The sequence below is a fragment of the Armigeres subalbatus genome, chromosome 3, assembly GCF_024139115.2.
Source record: "Armigeres subalbatus isolate Guangzhou_Male chromosome 3, GZ_Asu_2, whole genome shotgun sequence".
Classification (NCBI taxonomy): domain Eukaryota; kingdom Metazoa; phylum Arthropoda; class Insecta; order Diptera; family Culicidae; genus Armigeres; species Armigeres subalbatus.
Window position 1 is genome coordinate 106,395,400 of NC_085141.1, and position 19,128 is coordinate 106,414,527.

Sequence of the window (19,128 nt, forward strand, 5' to 3'; positions counted from 1 at the left end):
AAAATTACCTTATATTTGGTAGGATCGTTCCTTATAGAACAATATTGGACCCATTTTATTATTTCCCCTTTATGGTGACCAATTTCAATATAGGGTATTCAGAAAATTCGATCATTTCAGGAATTTTAATTTTTCATAAAACACAACATTTGATTGAATTTTTGAAAAACCAACTCAATATTCAACAGCAACGACAAGACTATGAAGAGTTGCTAAATTTATAATAGCATTTCTTGGTGTGAAAAGAATTAAATTTTCGCCACCAGGAGCACATAGCAATGCCAGATGGATGGCGGAAGCAATGTATTGTCTTAAGATATGGCTGTTTAGAGGCCAATTTGACATGACCGATGATGAAAGGCGAAAAATTCCAGTAATGTGTGCTTTTGTTTTACGAGTTTACATTTGGTCTTGGTTTGAAGCTCCTTTACCCTCATCAGCAGCACGAAATGATCTAAACCTGACAAAAATTGATAACTTTACGAGATGCTTTCCCTGATCAATCAAGAAATGTGTATATGGCTGCGGCTTCAAGATTTGCAAATCATCTATGGTACTTGAGTGAAGAACTAGTCGCTCTGGCTTTTTTTTTACCCAGAAATATCTACTGATGAGAGAAAAGAAATGGCACACAATTTAAAATCTTGTAAGGGTGATGAAGTAAGAAAAATAAAATTGAAAGTATCTACGATCGATAAGTTGACTTCTTGTATGCTTTCGGATTTTGTTTCTCAAAATACGACGATTTTTTTTAAATTTCTGGAATATCTGCAAATTTTCTCAAAGAAGATCCTTGTATATGGGATGATTGGAAGAATTTGTTGAAAGTAGAAATAAAATTAATTCATTTTTGGTAGTGAATGACTGTGCTTAAAGAGGAGTTAAACTAGTTCAAGATTTTTGTGGAAAACTGACAAAAAATGAAGAACAGCTTCAATATCTTCTCAAAGTTGTTCAACAGCATAAGCAAAATTTTCCAGGTTGCACTCGCTCTGTTATAAAGGAAGGCCTAGCAGTTGAAATAAATAATTAATATAGGCATAAGTGTTGTTTGTTGAAAACTTTGTAGTTTTATACAGTTAATAAATTATACTATAAACATTAAAGGGGGGCAGCAGGGACTATGTCCAAGGGCTTGACGATCCCTCCCCAGGCCATCTGCGAGTTGTGGGGCTTGCCTAGGATGTGGTGGGGTTTGACAGTGGGCCCTGTTAAACCTCTATAAAAAGCTGCATGTATCCGCAAGTAGGTCCCACCAAAGCGACCGTGTGCCGCTCAAAGCGCACAAGCCCAAGTCCTGGTGTTAGGTGGGACGCTAAACAGCCCTGACACGACGGCCCTCCGACGAGACAGGAGGTTTGCGCAGGCCCAATAAGCCGCCTAGAAAACCAATCATTACGAACAATATAAGAGATAATGCGACTCGATATAATCGGCAAAGACCTAGGCGACGAATACAGGATCACGATTGGAAGCTTGGAACATGGAATTGCAAGTCGCTAGGTTTCGCAGGTTGCGACAGGATGATCTACGATGAATTACATCCCCGCAACTTCGACGTCGTGGCGCTGCAGGAGATTTGCTGGACAGGACAGAAAGTGTGGAAAAGCGGGCATCGAGCGGCTACCTTCTACCAAAGCTGTGGCACCACCAACGAGCTGGGAACCGGCTTCATAGTGCTGGGTAAGATGCGCCAACGCGTGATTGGGTGGCAGCCAATCAACGCAAGGATGTGCAAGCTGAGGATTAAAGGCCGTTTCTTCAACTATAGCATCATCAACGTGCACTGCCCACACGAAGGGAGACCCGACGACGAGAAAGAAGCGTTCTACGCACAGCTGGAGCAGACATACGATGGATGCCCACTGCGGGACGTTAAAATCGTCATTGGTGACATGAACGCACAGGTAGGAAGGGAGGAAATGTATAGACCGGTCATCGGACCGGATAGTCTGCACACCGTATCGAATGACAACGGCCAACGATGCATAAACTTTGCAGCCTCCCGTGGAATGGTAGTCCGAAGCACCTTCTTTCCCCGCAAAAATATCCACAAGGCCACATGGAGATCACCTAACCAAGAAACGGAAAACCAAATCGATCACGTTCTAATCGACGGTAAATTCTTCTCCGACATCACGAATGTCCGCACTTACCGCAGTGCGAATATTGAATCCGACCACTACCTCGTTGCAGTATGCCTGCGCTCAAAACTCTCGACGGTGTACAACACGCGTCGAAGTCGGACGCCGCGGCTTAACATTGGGCGGCTACAAGACGGTAGACTAGCCCAAGAATACGCGCAGCAGCTGGAAGTGGCACTTCCAACGGAAGAGCAGCTAGGCGCAGCGTCTCTTGAAGATGGCTGGAGAGATATTCGATCCGCCATTGGTAGCACCGCAACCGCTGCACTAGGCACGGTGCCCCGGATCAGAGAAACGACTGGTATGACGGCGAATGTGAGCAGTTAGTGGAAGAGAAGAATGCAGCATGGGCGAGATTGCTGCAACACCGCACGAGGGCGAACGAGGCACGATATAAACAGGCGCGGAACAGAGAAAACTCGATTTTCCGGAGGAAAAAGCGCCAGCAGGAAGATCGAGACCGTGAAGAAACGGAGCAACTGTACCGCGCTAATAACACACGAAAGTTCTATGAGAAGTTAAACCGTTCACGTAAGGGCCACGTGCCACAGCCTGATATGTGTAAGGATATAAACGGGAATCTTCTTACGAACGAGCGTGAGGTGATCCAAAGGTGGCGGCAGCACTACGAAGAGCACCTGAATGGCGATGTGGCAGACGAAGATGGCGGTATGGTGATGGACCTGGGAGAACGCGCGCAGGACATAATTCTACCGGCTCCGGATCTCCAGGAAATCCAGGAGGAGATTGGCCGGCTGAAGAACAACAAAGCCCCTGGGGTTGACCAACTACCAGGAGAGCTATTTAAACACGGTGGTGAAGCACTGGCTAGAGCGCTGCACTGGGTCATTACCAAGATTTGGGAGGAGGAAGTTTTGCCGCAGGAGTGGATGGAAGGTGTCGTGTTTCCCATCTACAAAAAGGGCGATAAGCTGGATTGTAGTAACTACCGCGCAATCACATTGCTGAACGCCGCCTACAAGGTACTCTCCCAAATTTTATGCCGTCGACTAGCACCAACTGCAAGGGAGTTCGTGGGCAGTACCAGGCGGAGTTTTATGGGCGAACGCTCCACCACGGACCAGGTGTTCGCCATTCGCCAAGTACTGCAGAAATGCCGCGAATACAACGTGCCCACACATCATCTATTCATCGACTTCAAAGCCGCATATGATACAATCGATCGGGACCAGCTATGGCAGCTAATGCACGAACACGGTTTTCCGGATAAACTGACACGATTGATCAAAGCGACGATGGATCGGGTGATGTGCGTAGTTCGAGTTTCAGGGCATTCTCGAGTCCCTTCGAAACCCGCAGAGGGTTACGGCAAGGTGATGGTCTTTCGTGTTTGCTATTCAACATCGCTTTGGAAGGGGTAATACGAAGAGCAGGGATTAACACGAGTGGTACAATTTTCAATAAGTCCGTCCAGCTATTTGGTTTCGCCGAGATATTATGGCACGTAACTTTGAGAAGATGGAGGAAGCCTACATCAGACTGAAGAGGGAAGCTAAGCGGATCGGACTAGTCATCAACACGTCGAAGACGAAGTACATGATAGGCAGAGGTTCAAGAGAAGACAATGTGAGCCACCCACCGCGAGTTTGCATCGGTGGTGACGAAATCGAGGTGGTAGAAGAATTTGTGTACTTGGGCTCACTGGTGACTGCCGAAAATGACACCAGCAGAGAAATTCGGAGACGCATAGTGGCTGGAAATCGTACGTACTTTGACTCCGCAAGACGCTCCGATCGAATAGAGTTCGCCGCCGTACCAAACTGACTATCTACAAAACGCTAATTAGACCGGTAGTCCTCTACGGACACGAGACCTGGACGATGCTCGTGGAGGACCAACGCGCACTTGGAGTTTTCGAGAGGAAAGTGCTGCGTACCATCTATGGTGGGGTGCAGATGGCGGACGGTACGTGGAGGAGGCGAATGAACCACGAATTGCATCAGCTGTTGGGAGAACCATCCATCGTTCACACCGCGAAAATCGGACGACTGCGATGGGCCGGGCACGTAGCCAGAATGTCGGACAGTAACCCGGTGAAAATGGTTCTCGACAACGATCCGACGGGCACAAGAAGGCGAGGTGCGCAGCGGGCAAGGTGGATCGATCAGGTAGAAGATGACTTGCGGACCCTCCGTAGACTGCGTGGTTGGCGACGTGTAGCCATGGACCGAGCCGAATGGAGAAGACTCTTATATACCGCACAGGCCACTTCGGCCTTAGTCTGAATAAATAATAATAAATAAACATTAAAACTGTTGCTTGAAAAATATATAACTTATATAATATCCCAGGTCTCTCTGTCCCTCTGTCTGTAACGATTATATCATATCATTCTAAAATTGATGCAGCGGGCATCACGATGTCCGAAAACAACTCGTTACAAATATATCATGAATTTCGTCTCCCCTTAAAAACTTCAGCTCGTTGGCTTCAGTGGTAAGTCACCCCCTCCCTCTCTAGCTACACTACTGTACAGAGCACGGAAAGTATTTACCAATCGGATAAAAATTCGCGAGATTGCGTGATAATCATGCATTTAATTTCGCACGGCACCGAATACGCCTGCATCGCCGCCGCAATGGTCGGTGGTACGTTGCTCTCATTTTAAGGTGATTATAGAATGAAGCCAGAAATCGGCCATTTTGTCAACCACGTGCTTTTCTAATATTTTTTTTCAAGAGCACGAGATGAAAAAACCATAACGCGTATGGGTATGAAATAATGGTAGATCGTTTGCTTAGTTATGTTGAAAAATCATAATTTGAGTTTCGGCACTGTACGAAAACTATTACGCCAGAATTTGGGGTTTTGAAAATGTATGTAAATAAACGTGTGGTGAATTTGAAATTCACCACGGGCTTCATTCTATAATCACCTTAAACACCCCTGGGGGACACGCTCGACACCCTCGACTTTGGATGCTTATAACTTGGCCAATTTCAAAAGGATTTACATCCGGTCTTCACCAGTCGCTTCCTTATATAAAAAAGGTTCTACATTTTGTCCACAACAGGAATCAATCAACTAGAGCGCTACCTAGAAGCAAAAAACTGAAACGGTTGTGTTTCCGCATACATTTGGATCACTTTTCCCATACAAACTTTGAGCCATTTGCACACGCCAACCACTGGACCGAATGAGCTGAAATTTTCAGGGGAGCTTCTGGGACCCCCAAACTGTCATTAAGGGTGCAAGGTTTGAAATTCCAGACTTTTCACTTTTTCCATATAAGCTTGGGCCACTCTAGTGACCACCTGTGACCACCAGACGGCCTTCCGGAACACCCAGAACGACAGTAAAAATGGTCATTTTAGATAGTTCGTCCTACAGGAGCATAGGGTAAGGGAGGTATTTTGGACAACCAGTTCGACGGCTCATATTTTTGTCACCTGAGTGCAAATTCCTCTTGGTGGTCCAAAATAAGAGCCCCCGTAAGGGTGGTCCAAAATACATCCTTCACCCTATTTTTATCTAGGTAATTTTAGACGGTAATCTTAGAGTAATACACAGTTCTTCTTATACTCTGCTTTGACCACAGATGGCCACCAGACGACCTCCCGGACGTGAATAATAATGGTCATTTTTAAGTTCGTCCTACAGTCAAAAAAATAGTTTATTTAGCATAGATTGTTTGTTGGATGTGATAAGAACGCAAAAGACGAAATTCTAATAGGATGTAAGAAACACGTTTTTCCTGAATTTCCAGTTCTAACAAATACTGCTAGACTAGTCAAGTTGAAGGTGTAGGAATGAAATGGAAACGGTACGGAAATCCATTTTCTGTTCTAGCAATAGCTGGAATATGAGAAATATAGAAAAAGATACAAAGTAGGAGAAAGAAATGGGCCTGAGATCGAACCCACAGCCTCCTGGTGCGTATGAGGCAGAAACGGTAGCCATATGACTACCAAGCACACTTTTCTGAAAATGTGTTTTAGAATCCCAAATAACTGTGAATGACGGCACTTTTATATTCCACAAATCAATACAGCAATACTGATTGTCCCATATATCACCACCAAGCGGATGTAATTCAAACTGAATAGTTTTTAAGTATATTGTTTTTCATCCTCGAACAACTGTGTAGAAGACGGCCACTCTCTAAATCACAGATCCCGGGATATATAACCAAACTAGTGATCTCACATGCACTAGAACCACTCTGCGGATGAACTTCAAAACAAAAAAATTCTCAACATAGTTTACAATAAACAAACAACATGGTTTACAATAAACAATTTGGTGGTTTACAATCCCCGAACAACTTTGTTGAAGTCGGCAACTTTCTAAATCCAACAGATTCCGCAATATCGAACCAAATTGATCTCTCATATATCATATATCCGCCTTGCGGATGAATTTTAAATTAAACAGTTTTTCAACATATACGTTTCCAATCCACGAACAACTTTGTGGAAGTCTAAATCCAACAGATCCCGGGATATCAAACCAAACTGATCTCTGATCTACAGTAGCGCCGCCTTACGGATGAATTCTACACTAATCGGTATCTTGACATATTGGTTTTGAATCCTCGAACAACTTTGTAGAAAACGGCAACTTCCTAAATCCCATAGATCTCGAGATATCGAACCAAACTGGTAGGTTCATATACACTAGCGCCTCTAAGTGGAAGAATTTCAAATCATTTTTTCCTTGACTCATAGGGCCGCATGGGATCATAGATGGATTTAGTATTTGTTCCACTACGCCAGGATTATTAGAAATGTTATAAGAAACACCCGGTTATTGGACTTAAGGTGATTATAGAATAAAGCCAGAAATCGGCCATTTTGTAAACCACGTGCTTTTCCAATATTTTTTTCGAGCGCACGAGATGAAATAATCATAACGCGTATGGGACTGAAATGATGGTGGATCGATTGCTTAGTTATGCTGAACAATCATAATTTAAGTTTCGGCACTGTACGAAACCTATTACGCCAGATTAGGGCTTTTGGAAATGTATGTAGATAAACGTGTGGTGAATTTGAAATTCACCACGGGCTTCATTCTATAATCACCTTAAAAAAAATGCGAGTTCTCGTGTTATGAAAGCTGAATGAAGCGAATTGCAGAAGGATAAAAAGACAGAATCACAGTTTAAGAGCAGAATGAACAAAACAACAAAACATCTACCATTAGACAATGGGCAGGATATTTAGACAACACCCAATGGACCAGTGGAGAATTATTCGCTTTACGAAAAGTTTACTCTTTATCAGGTCGGGAATCGGACCCGCACTCCACAGCATATACAAATACATACGTCTAGACGACGGATGTCGCTATCTGCGTGGCTACTAAGTACAACAGGTATAGTAATCAATGCCATCAGCTCTAGTTACTGTTAATTCCTCGGAATAGTATTCAGCATCCCAGAAAAGTAACCAACTTTTTTTACGTATTCTGGCCGGCGGGTCGCGAAGATAAAATCGTACTGATTTAGATGACCATTAATGCAGTTTTTGACGTAGGTCTGATCCTAAACACTTGAATTGCTTTTGCTAGCCATAATCAGTGCTACGTGTTCGCATTCCAATTCTAATTTCCTGCTGCAACTACAAAGAGAAAATTAACCTGGCAAGCACGCACAGGTAGGCACAGGTGAGATTCATTCGTAAAACCAACAAAACAGCATGAATCCCAACGGTATCCTTAAATGCTTAATTATCTCTGCAGTGGGTCGTGGATGCTAGCTCTAAAAGGCAAACAATCACCCATACTCCTTCTAATACACCATCAGACGTGCCCGAGTCTACAGGGCAGAGCCAGTGCACAGATGTACACCACCACAACTAGTTTCATCCAACGAACCAGACAAAGGGGAAGGAGCAGTTTATATCCTTTTCTAATGAGTCTTTCAAGAAATTGCAGCATTTCCAAATCTCCTCTGTACACACAGAATGCACAAATGCAAACGTGCATGCCAGTGCGCGGCAGCGTGTTCGTCTGAAATAAGAACCCGGTTAGTGTCTGTTTACTGCCGTGGCAGCATTCCCTTGAAGATAATCTCGAGGAAATGAGAAAATTTCGCGCAAACAACTGGTTCACTTTCGCTCGTCCTGGATCCTCAAACGTTACCGACACCACTATTCGCCCGAATCGGAGACCAGGGTTTGCTTTCTCCCTAGTGGCGTAAATTTGAACCGTGTTTTCTCGCATTCATTAATACTTCCCCTCTGTCCGCACTGGCGAACCATTCTCACTTGGCGCACTGTCGTCGAAAGCGGCCTCGAACGCTTTGGCGGATGGCAAACGGATCACCACCGCCAACCGCATTGTACCGCCACAGGGATATTCTATTCGTGTGGTATTGGCGCCTCTGTTGGTGATTTGGCGCTGCGTGGCTCTGGCTCCCCAGGATTGCTCCAGCTGGTGCGTCTACGTAACGTTGCACGGTCAACCAGAAGGGCAAAAATAGATTTGTTATGCTCATTGCGTACGTTGACCAAACAGCATAGTTATTTCATATATGTAGATAGGCGATAAAGTAGTTATGAAATAGTAATGGCTGTCCCTATGTCATCATAAGGTATGCAATGATATGGACCGATCTTAGCAATGTCGTAGACAATTACACTGACATCTAGTGGTGAATTTTTCTATTGACCTGATTACCTGCTTAGTAGCAGCTTCGTTACTCCTATATCTGACGTATTGTAAAGATCCATATTCGAAGCGATGTTCCTCCGGTTCCGAACGATTAGGGTCCCAAGGTTCGATTCTGTTAAACATTTTTTTCTGTCCAGCCCACTGAAGTCTTCTTTGTACACTTATTGATACAGTTAGTGATTCATGCGATTGTGCAACACGTCAGTTTTAAGTTACACGCTCCTTCAAACGTCCACTCTTTATGCCCGAAAAGAACCACTGGTAAATTAGGGTGTATGTATTCCATACACCACGTAGACAACTGAAGGAGACGGTGGGCGTATTGTGATGTCCATGCTCATTGGGGGTTGTACACTAATTACGTAAGCATTTATGTGTTTTGCCATTTTCTTACGCTCCAAAAATGATTTGTATGGGATGTGTATGGGAAAAATCTTACATGGGGGAGGGGGGTTTAAAAAAAAACAGTAAAATTGTTTACGTAATAAGTGTACGGCCCCTTAGGGAATATGTCTTCTAAATGTTTTTTTTTGACTATGAAGCTTTTACTTCCATAAAAATATTCATAATTATGGAAATTTTCAACCGATTTATAATTATTGTAATTAATCTCTTCAGTATTGAATTTATGAAAATGTTGTAGAATATCTTATTTCATGAAATCAGCTTCAGTTTGAGGGGTTCAAACTCAATTACTAAATAATTCTTAATTTTCTGTGAAATTTTACATTTTTTTACATATAATGTACAGACTTCATCAACATATTGCTGCAAAGCTCTAAACCAAAGTTATAGTCAACGTAAATTTGACCAAAATGTCACTTACACACCTCTGCTTCTAAATCCCTTAATTATTATTCGCTTTATCCTGGTCAATATTGGGGTAAAAGATCCGACAGTCGTGGGTGTCTCGGTGTAGTTGCAGTAGTGCTGTTTTTTACAAAATCTACCAATCTACCTAACTACCTTTTTTTTAACCATTTACCTGTACATATGAGTTTCATCGTGCTAGTATTCCAATTCCAAAAATAATAGGGTAACGGTAACCAATAGTGGAGGTATTAGTAGATCTACAAAAGAAAATATGGTGTCCGCTACTACGCCTACCAAATCTTTTTTCGATGAAGGTGCTTAATTTAGAAAAATCGAACCTTAGATGCATTTCGCCATACTGATTTCAAAAAGTTAACTCCTTGTGTGCCGCTGTAAGCCCGCTCAAAGTAGGCGATTCATTTAGGTTCCTGGAATTTAAATTGAGAAACAGAAATTATAATGCTGTGATGTCCATGCGAAGCCATGCAGTCCATAGCTCACCAAAATTATACATTGCTACAAAGCAGACCATTTGAGAAGAAAATTTGAGGAAACTCAATGCCGAATTTGATACAATCAAAACCATCGAACGTAGAAACTCTTCTATTTTTCCTATCCTTTACCTAAATCATCGATTTACGAGCATTGGAGATTTTCCAGGTTTTTCGAGGGTATGTTTGAAATGCATTTTTTTGTTTATCATTGTGACGTGAACCTTCATAGTAATTTATGATTTATCATGAATCTTAAAACTAATTTTCCGGCTAATGGTAGCTCTATGGCAAAAATCCATTCTGAAAAATGTTTGAGGAATTTCTGCGTTTGAGTATTCCAGCTTCATCAACATCGGATTATCAACCTTTTTGTCTTATTCCTGTACATCGATTGCTTATTGTTTTGCCTCCACAGACCGATGTGGCTAGTAGAATTCGTAATTAGTGTGCAGCATCTGAGAAGCTCTTCAGATATTATGGACATCTTGAAAACCGTCATTCATGTGGCCAAATGTGAAGGAAACTCGCGCTGCACTCCTCTCTAGATGGCGCTCTGATATTGCATGAAGAAGAAGAAGAAGCAGCAGAAAGATGACAATCGAAAAAATCTCCACGGGAAAGCATATAAAGAAGTTTTTAAAACTCTTCTCAAAAATTCTAAAAACAATTTAATTAAAAACGGTTGAATGTAACGGTTGTACTAGCATAGCATAGCATAGTTACGGTGTACTTCGTAGATTGGACACTAGTGATACTCATGTTTTTCTTTTGAAATCCTTATTCAGATTGCTATCAGAAATCAAGGTGGGTGTGGTTCTTGATTTCAATCTAGGATAAAAATTTCAAAAGCATGAGGATTACTACTCCTGGCCACACCCATCTTCACCGTAACTTGGGAGGGGAAGGAAGTGGCAGACACCCTCATAAGTACCACGGAGTTGGATATTGGGGATGGTATTCGTTGGGTCAGGATTTGCCTGCAGCTGACAATGTGACCGTGGTAGATCTTACACCGTAACACACCACGCAAAGGTGTCTGCCCAGCGTTACGGGGGCGGTTAAATGTAACGGTTGTACTGTGTATTAAGTGAAATATCACAAAACAAAATTGCGAATAGAAATATTGTGTTTATTATACAGTAGAAAAAGTCCAACTGTTACCGTTTTTTATTAAATTGCTTTTAGAATTTTTGAGAAAAGTTTTAAAAACTTCTTCATATGGTTTCCCGTGGAGATTTTTTCGATTATCATCTTTCTACCTCTTCTTCTTCAGGCAACGTCAAAGCGCCAACAGTGTATTGAAATGGACGTCCAGTTGTCACAAGCAGACCCATAGCTAGTTCCTTTTTGGTCATAAGGACGTGATGCTTGTCATAGAATCTACCTCAAATTCTACTGAGCGGAACTAGTTTAGAAATTATGATTTAGTAAACATGCTTGCTACGTTTGAAAACAAATATATCAATTGATGGACCTTTTCCAAATGGGCGTAATCTATATTGGTCATAGGCTTTTGAAGAGCGATTCTAGAATCTCTCCAAATCCCAAACCCTAGGATTGTGCTCTTTATTCAGGACGACAAATTTCCTCAGTAGAACAAAAAGCTTCCGTTATATTTGGTATTTAGTAAATAAACAAAATAGACTGAATAAATGAGTACCTACTAGTCGTTTGAAATTTCGAGGTCAATCATGAAATTAGTTTTTTTTTGCAATTATAATATAATATCCGCCATTACGCATCTTTGTCTCAGGTACCCTCAGAGACCAGCGAAGGTACCCCTAGGGGTACATGTACCCCAGGTTGAGAACCGCTGACCTATATAAAATCAAAGATAATTCTGTGCTCCAGCTTTTCTTAGAACAAAGTTAGTTTCTTAAAACACTCTTTGGAAATGTTTCTGGACAATTACTACGATACAATTATTTTTTAATTAGGGAAGACGCCACATAATTTTGTTATTTTAATTATTCGGTTTGAATACAATAGTTCCTTTTTACATGGGGCTACGTCGACGTTGTATACAACTACTTTAGCTTAATAAATTATAAGAAAACTGTCATTATGTTCTATTGTTTTGTCGTATCAAAACCTTCCAAATTTGTGTATGCCAAAATGATATACAGATTTTGTTAGGATTGTAAGGTATTAAACTCGGTTTGAACATAAACCCCCCTCAGAGACACATTTTTCAGAAGCATTTTTTTTTCGAACCCTCTCAAATTAAAAAATTGTTTAGAAACCCCCCCGCCCCTTCCACACAAATTTTCATGGTCAATAAATCACCTTAAAGGCCTTTACACGACCTCTAAACTTCAATATTTCTCAAACTCTTAGGCTACTCTTTTTTGCCATTAAAATCGTTTAAGCATACGAATTTTAGGTTTTGCAAATATTCGAAAAATGGTCTCAAACGGGGTTTGTATCCAAAAGAGAATTAAAACATCTTTCACTTATTTATCATCTCTGTATACATTTACGATATGTAGCATACCGCAAGCTGTCATGATAAACCACTGATTGGTGTGGCTATACCCGATGATAAATTCGTTTTAAAAAGCTGTCAAACGCGTGGAGCATTGGTTCTGATGATGCAATGCTTAAAAATTTCTTGGGGAAATTCTGGGAAAAGTTTCTTAAAGTTTCCTCGAAAAATTCTTCGGAATTTCCTCTGGATTTTTTAAACGTCTCAGGAAATTATGCATTAAAAAAATTCTTAGAAATTTCGTCCAAAAATTCTCCGGAAATAAAATTCAATCAAGAAATCCATCGGATTTTCCACTAGAGACCTACTTCGAAATTTCCACGGCGGCGTACACCTTGACTTATGATTAACTCATTAACGACCGTAGCCTAAGTAAAACTCGTTGTGTTGGAGAGCGCACAACAGTGGACAACAAACGTACAGCGGACCGATAAAGCGATTCGGGAACGTCGGAAACGGAAGAAATAAAAACAACAACCTATCTGTTGGACTCCACACGAACGAATACGATTTATTCACAAACAAAATTATAAACAATAAATTCGACAACACAACAACCATAGTGTGTCTATTTGGCCGTAGCATAAAAGTAGTCTCGAATGCGAGGGGTGACGGTTGCACACTAAATTTATTTCCAACACCCCTCCTCAAGTCGGCATCCCGAGTATCACAGTACAAGTATCACAGAGCCTATCAATTATAGTCCAACTATCGACAACTTGATTTCCAAGAACATATTAAAAAATTCCGAAGAATTCTTCACCGAAAGCTAAATTGTTTTTCCTTTCCGCCATTGCTTCGTTACAACTATACAACAAGAAACTCACAATCAAGCATAGTCTTTCTAAATAAAAAACTTTTCGTCTTAACATTTCTTCTTCTCTTTTTCTTCTTGTTTGTCCCCTCCTAGACAAAAACTTCGTCCATGATGGTTGCTAATTTGCACATTCCCTTCTGCATTTTCTGTTCTTTCCTTGGTTCTTCCATATTCTATTACAATCATCACATTTCTTTCACCAATTTTCTTCTTGTGGTATAAAGTCGCTCACTTTTACTGCATTTGCGTCACACTGTTTACATTCAATACATATTGTTTTCCTTCATAATAAGCGGCAGCCATTACAACCCCATCTTTTGTGATTTCCGCTTTATTGTTCACAAAACTGACTCTCATACCCGCTCTAGCTACACGGTTCACGGAAAACAAATTACAGCTGAGGCCGGGCACATACAGCACATTTTTTACTACACATTTCGTCTTCAATGCTCCAACCATTGAGTGCACTACCACATCGCCACTGTATTCAGCCGACAGCTTTTCACCGCTCGCTACTACCACTTCCACCGGTCGCTTCAGACGCTGCATCTTGCTGAAGAAATTTCGGTCGTTCACCATGTGGTTCGTCGCTCCAGAATCTACGAACCACTGCATTTTCATTGTTTCTTCTTTCTTTTCTTTGGAAGCCATGAAGGCCACATCTACTCGATCAATGTCTTCAACCGCTATGTCTGCTCTACGATTCTGGTATTTTCTCTGGTATTGATTTCTTCCATAATCACTACGATCTGATTCCAGTGACACATTCACACGGCATTCGGCTAATTTGTGTCCAACTTTACCACACCGAAAACACTTAAACTTTCTCCAGCTTTGTCTGCTAAACATGGCAACACCTTCGTCGTCGCCCCCAGGGGCCAGCAGATTTCTTCGCTTCATATCTACATCAAGCAATCGCTTCTTCACAAACGCCATTGTGACACCGTCCGGAAGTGTTTCAATTGCAGTCACTACTGAATCGAACGACGGTGGCAGCGTCAACAATAAATGACAAACCGCGTCGGAGTCTTCTACAGCCGCACCACTTTCTTTCAACTCCCGAATCAACCGATCAAACTTCAGCAGGTGTTCCGACAAACTATCACTCGCATCCTCCACATACTTTAATGTGAGGAGCTGCTTCCGGATAAACAATTGTCCGGCAACACCGCGACGCTCAAACACCGCTTTTAGCGTGTCCCATATTTTCTTCGGAGTCGCGCAGTCTTTCACAAGTTCAAGCTGGCTGTCAGCAATCGCCTGAATTATCACAGCTTTACACTTTTTCTCTGCAGCTTTTCGTTCTACTATTTTCTATATTTACACTAGCGGAATCGTCCGCCACCAATTTCAATTCGTCGATCTCACTCATCTCCCGGTGGAGGCAATCCAGCAGATCGAACGTGTCGAGAACGGTTTCCATCCGGAACTTCCAGTTGTGGAAGCCGGACCCGTCGAACGCGGCGATTTTCACTTTATCGTCCATACCTGGGCCAATAACCTGTTGGAGAGCGCACAACAGTGGACAACAAACGTACAGCGGACCGATAAAGCGATTCGGGAACGTCGGAAACGGAAGAAATAAGAACAACAACCTATCTGTTGGACTCCACACGAACGAATACGATTTATTCACAAACAAAATTATAAACAATAAATTCGACAACACAACAACCATAGTGTGTCTATTTGGCCGTAGCATAAAAGTAGTCTCGAATGCGAGGGGTGACGGTTGCACACTAAATTTATTTCCAACACGTTGAACGTGTACAAGAGCTGTCTTATTTATAACACGCTTAGATGAAATGGGTTTAAATTCACAAAAATAAAGAATTATCTAGACAAAAATTCCTTCTGAATAAAGTGGAAGGCAAAGCACAATTTAGGCTTATGAGCTGAAGTAGTGTGCAAATACATAGATAGGAAAAGAAATGGAAGGCAAGATTCCACTAGTGAAATTTCATGAGTAGAAGTATTTGACCAGTAGAGCCACCTACATTTCTAAAATGTGTGATGTTTCATTTAATTTATTTGGCTTACATCTAAACAACATCATATCAACAATTTGACGACACAATACACGGTTCGAGGCCGCATCTCTCCATCCTCGAATGCGTCCCACGCTCGCCAAGTCGTTTTGCACCTGGTCAGCCCACCTCGTCCGCTGCGCTCCACCTCCACCACCTACCTACCGGATCGGAAGCGAACACCATCTTTGCAGAGTTGCTGTCCGGAATTTTAGCAATATGCACTGCTCATCGTACCCTTCCGCCTTTAGCTACCTTCTAGATACTGGTTTCGATGTAGATCTGGACAAGCTCGTGGTTAATTCTTCGCCGCCATACACCGTCTTCTTGCACACCGTCAAAGATGGTCCTAAGCACCCGTCTCTCGAATACTACGAGTGCTTGCAAGTCCTCCTCGAGCATTGTCCAAGTTTCATGTCCGTAGAGGACTACCGGTCTTATCTGCGTTTTCTACATGACACATTTGGTGCGATGGTGAATCTTTTTTGACCGCAGTTTCTTCTAGAGCCCATTGAAGGCCCGACTTCCACAGATGATGTGCCTGATGTGTGTGATGTGTGAATTACGACACGACTAACATTATTATCAGCTGTTAGCAAGAATTTAAGATAGACGAATTCATCGATTACCTCGAGCCTTCAAATCTCCTATGATGATTTTGACGTCGTGGCTTGAGCAGCTGTCGCACTCACGTTCCAGCTGCGCGTAGAATGCGTCTTTATCATCATCAGTGCTTCCGGAGTGTGGGCTGTGAACGTTGATTATGCTGAAGTTGAAGAACCGGCCTTTGATCCTCAACCTGCACATTCTCTCGTTCTCTCTCACCACCCGATCACGCGTCTTTGCATATCGCCCATCACTTTAGAAGGTGTTCCCAGCTCGAGTGTGTTGCCGTAGTTCTGGTAGCTCATACCATTATGATTACCTCTAAACGTGTACACCATTCATATCTTCCAACAAACCTCCTGCAGTGCTACGATGAAAAATCCAGGGTCCTTGAGCACATCGGCGAGTATGCTTGTGCGTATGCTAAATTTGATTTAAGAAGAAGATTTATACGAATTAAATCGTTTCCCAAGAAGGAATATAACTTACGAGAGAAATAAAAAGATTACTTTCTTTCATCTTGTATCATAGTGCTTTGGAAACCAGCAGCGGTATCGTATTTGCTGTTGTATACCGGTGTTGTGCGAACTTTTTTGTGAGACTGGGGATTAAGAAAATCATTATATGCACTTAAGGCAATTTAATTATCGTTCTTATGTTGAACAATTAGTGGTGGCATATCCCAAATCGATATTTCATAATGACCATTTTGGAAACGATGCCTCAAAGAGCAATATTTTTTTTTAAGGTGATTATACAATAAAGCCAGAAATCGGCCATTTTGTAAACCACGTGCTTTTCCAATATTTTTTTCCAAGAGCACGAGATGAAAGAACCATAGCGCATATGGGGCTGAAAAAATGGTAGATCGTTTTCGTGCTGAACAATCATAATTTGAGTTTCGGCACTGTACGAAAATTATTACGCCAGATTTAGGCTTTTGAAAATGCATGTAGATAAACGTATGATGAATTTGAAATTCAGCACGGGCTTCATTCTATAATCACCTTAAGTGTATTTATTATGAAATGAGATTTCCATTTTCCATGAAAATACACACCAGTCTCTCCTAATCCAGATACTATCGGTCGGTTTATTCTTTGCCGATGTCAGCCACTGATTGGGTTTGTTGGGAATTTCGCGCCTCCATCCAAATCGTTGGCCATCAGAGGATTTAATTGCACACACACACAAAGCATGAACCACGTGGTAGCTATCGCAGTCAGTGACGTGTCCGATCCATCTGACCACTTTTTCAACCAACTTCATCTGGTTTTGGTGATGAGTTTTGTGCTGAAGTTAATACTGAAGAATTGTGCGTGCTTACTAGTTCGGCTTCTTTTTTTAAATCTTTCCAGACAAGTCAAATTATTGAAAAATTTACGAGATAACTGTATGAGCACTAAATGAAAACAAATGTAGCTTTCAGTTCTTAATGGCTATTCAGGTCCAGATCCTAAGCACAAAGTAGTGGTGTTCGTAGGTCAAGGTCAAACGATAAATTAATAAATTAGTTCTCGTATGTGTGTGTTTTCTAGAAGTACGTAAAACGATCGCGGGGTCATCTAAAATAATTTGTTCTGCTTTGTGCGGCCGGTCAATGAATTAAGTTGTACGAGTTCGATCATATTTAAGGTTAACATGCTGATTCGATAGAAAGAAAAACGAGTAGAATATTTTAAATGCGCATAATTATATCTCATCCCTCAGATCGCATCGCTTACCAAAGTGAATCCAGATAAATTTTCCTTTCTAATTAACATAATGCCCTATCCCAAGACAATCGTGGAGATGCAGAGGTATACTCGGTCTCTAGTAGCAACAAGAGTCGGACTAACAATCCTTCCCTTCTTATATAACCGTAACTACTTGGCCGACGCGACGCTTAATTGACTGACAATATTTGAGCCTCCGAAACGTGTACATTGAGAATGGGTAGCTAATCCCAAGCTCCATTCATTTGGTTCTCTGTACAGTTTCTAAACTTCTAGTCAATCACGGAGTAAAAACTACGAATTGTAGGGTCATAATTCTCATGCTCAAATTTTCGCGCATAGTAGGATATTTTGTGAGCTTCTTACAAGCACATTTACTGAAATCGCCTATCACTACAAACAATCTCGAACGAAATCGGATTATCTGTCTAACAGAGTATGGTATCACAGATTACATCGCAATATGTTGCAAAATAACTCGCTTTAAAATCGTGAGCTTCTTTGTGGGAGCTATCCATAAACCACGTAGAAGGAATTTTCACATTTTCACACCCACCCCCCTCTCCCCTTCCTGAAGTATACGTAGACTTTTTCAAATTTTATATAAACAAAATATCATACGTGCTGTGCATGTGCACAATGATGACGCATTACTAAATATTATGGCTGAACAAAATCAATTTAGAACAAAATCAAATATTTTCCCTGTCTATGGCTGGTGAAACCAGATCTTGAAGTCAACTAGTGTAATTTCCGGTGAATTCAATTCTTTCTAGAGGTAGATGTAGAGCTTATCATGCAAATAGGCAAACGGGAGTCTGCTGGAAAACTATCACTCCAGGCTACGATGGTCCACCACATGCATTTGACTGACGGCGAATTGCCAACGATTTCTTTGATTAATATTTTGTTGGATCTTCAGTGTGGTTCAATAAAATCTTAATCGTGTTTTCAAATGCATACAGCTTTTTACGCTAGCCATAAACTTTATGAGGGGTGATTCATACATGACAGGTATGGTGTACATCTGTAATACCATCTTGGTAGCCATGATTCTGAATTTGTTTACGCATAGGTAGGGGAAATGACGGCTTCAGCAGGTTTTGTTCTATTTTTGTCAGGGGGGGGGGGTTTTCTATAACTAATTATGCTCAAATTTAGCCTAAACATTCTTTGCATACCAAAGAGTATTGTTACCAAATTTCATAAAATTTGGTCAACAAAAACCCCCTGATGGACGTTGGCGATTTCGTGATGCTCAAAAATTATGAAACCGGTAAGCTAGAGCCAAAGTTTCGTTTACAGAAATTCACCTTCGTGAAGAAAAACGGAAACGACACCGTTGTCGTCAATGGGGATGGAGTAATGTACCGTCGATCCGTTACTCATTT